Source organism: Belonocnema kinseyi, chromosome 4 (assembly GCF_010883055.1).
Source record: "Belonocnema kinseyi isolate 2016_QV_RU_SX_M_011 chromosome 4, B_treatae_v1, whole genome shotgun sequence".
NCBI classification, from domain to species: domain Eukaryota; kingdom Metazoa; phylum Arthropoda; class Insecta; order Hymenoptera; family Cynipidae; genus Belonocnema; species Belonocnema kinseyi.
Genome location: NC_046660.1, coordinates 40413995 through 40416467, shown reverse-complemented (window position 1 = coordinate 40416467; position 2473 = coordinate 40413995). Strand labels below are relative to the sequence as shown.

The 2473-nt window shown below is 37.8% G+C and overlaps 1 protein-coding gene across 1 annotated transcript in view; it reads right to left on the bottom strand.

The window, feature by feature from the left end:
• The window catches only part of LOC117171725 (MYCBP-associated protein), a 9334-nt gene that overhangs the window by 1493 nt on the left and 5368 nt on the right, over positions 1 to 2473 (bottom strand). The gene's annotated exons all lie outside the window — the stretch shown is intronic.

The following is a 2473-nucleotide window of genomic DNA, read 5'->3' as shown; positions in this document are numbered from 1 at the left end:
AAAATCTACTCTCACCATTTTCTGAAAAATTTAGTTCTGAATTAAAAAAAAAAAAAATTCTAAAATCGGTGCATAATTGCGTTCTAAATGTCATTTTGAACCACGTTTTCCGATTTCACCCCACTGTGCTGCGCTAGTGCTGCTTTGACACAGCTGATGCCAGACTCATACGTATGTCAGACCAAATATGCTTATTTGCATTTTAAGTGAAAACATTAGTTTTTGAATTATTCGTGCAAATTGCTTGCAGGCATGAACATAGGAAACAAGGGACTAGGCATGCCATCCTAACTTGTGACCGGGGTTTAATCAAGGGAGGAGGGGGGGGGGGGATTCCATGAGTGGAAAGAGCCCTAGTCCGTTGTTTCCTATGTCCATGCTTGCAGGGTTTGATAACAGCACGGTCGGTATTTCTCCAAAATAGTAATTAAAAAAAAATTTTCAATATTCTAATTATTTAGGACCAGAAACACATTCTTGCATGCCTTCTATTTACCGTGCCAAATTTTTAACACGATATCTCATTCCGTGTGGGCGTAAGTTGGGAAAGAAAACTTCCACTGGTGTTTTCTTCAAAAAAAAATGTTGTTCTCAAAATTTTCACCGGAACAAAGCAGAGACATGGACCTTATTACCTCCTGTTTCATTTCCCAAACTTTCAGAGCGATACCTCATTTCGTTTAGACATAAGTTGTGAAAGAAAAATTGAAGACCAGGTTTGGTCACGTGACCCTCTCGTCACATGGCCTTAATGTAATATTTGAACCACATAAGCTAAAGACAGTTTCACTCTCGGGAGCAAAACGATATTTTCAAAGAATATTTTGTTTATAATTGAAAATTGAGCGTTCTTTTGCGCCTTTAATATGCAATGCGCTAGCTACCACTGTATGTCGGTCTGCATAAACACCATATAGTAATATATAACATAACAATATAATAAAATACAATGTCTTCGCTGTTCCCGAAAGGAAGTTCTTTTTTTCTCACCATCAATCCAACTAAAAAATTATAATTTTATGTCATCATTTTTTTATCTTTAACTACACCGGGTGACTACAGCCCGATACACAGTGTTAGCTGCCGCATTGCATATTACAGGCGCAAAAGTACGCTCAATTTTTAATTACAACCAAAACAACAAACAGAACATTTTTCGAAAAACTCGCTTAACTGCTGCCAGTAAAATTTCCTTCAGATTGTGTCGTTCCAATATTACTTTAAACAATGCATTCTCGTAGACGTATTATGTATGTGGAAAAATACCAAGTCGTTTTAACTTAAGGCCATGTGACGAGAGGGTCACGTGACCAAACCTGGTCCTCAATTTTTCTTTCCCAACTTTCGTCTAAACGAAATGAGGTATTGCTCTGAATGTTTGGGAAATGAAAGAGGAGGTACTAAAGTCCATGTCTCTGCTTTGTTCTGGTGCAAGTTTTGAAAAAAAAAATTTTCGAGGAAAATACAAGTGCAAGTTTTATTCCCAATTTACGTCCACACGAAATGATATATCGCGTTAAAAATTTGGCACGCTAAATAAAAGGGATGTAGAAATGTGTCTCTGGTCCTAAATAATTAGAATTGTGGAAAAAGTTTTTTTTTATTACTATTTTGGAGCAATACCGACCGTGCTATAATCTACTGGAATCATTGACATAGGAAACACGGGACTAGGCATGCCATCCTAACTTGGCGAGCGGGATTGAATCCACGGGAGGGAGTGGGGAGAATTCCATGAGGGGGAGAGCCGCCATCTTAAGATGTGCCATTTGATTATGCGCACGAGCATTTTTGCCGACAAACTATGCATGAAAATATAAACATGTAGGCGCTGCCATGTTTGTCGCGGGACATCAAAAGGTGGCAGACCTCCCCCCTCATTGCATCATCCCCGCAATGGCATGCCTAGTCCCTTGTTTCCTATGTCCATGACTGGAATCAATTTTCAAAGTTGTCAATGGGCTAGTTATGAGGTGTATATTTATAAAAGTGGGACAAAACAACAAAAATCGCTCACGAACATTATGCACAAATAATGCAAAAACTAATGTTTGCACTTGAAATGCAAATAAACAAATTTGGTCTGACATACGTATCAGCTGTATCAAAGCAGCACTACCACAGCGAGTAGACTACGTGGAACTTCCACGGCCCTGTGAGTAAAACAGATTGCATGATTACCGACAGAGAAATTTAGAAGTCAAACTTCTGCTGCAAAGTCTAAATGCGTCTGTCGATAATCATTATTTTCATAAATAAACTTTTTTCTTCCCCTAACTCTTTCAAAGGCCATAAACGATCCTTTAATATTTATTAACATTTCCCGAAAAGAATTTCCGCTTTATTTAAACTTTTATTTTCAATATGGGTGAAAAATACGAGGGTGGATTGATAAGTTTCCGGCCTGACCAAGAAAAACAACGTTTTTAAGAATTTTTTTTTTTTATTTCTCAACATAATCTCCTCCAAGGCT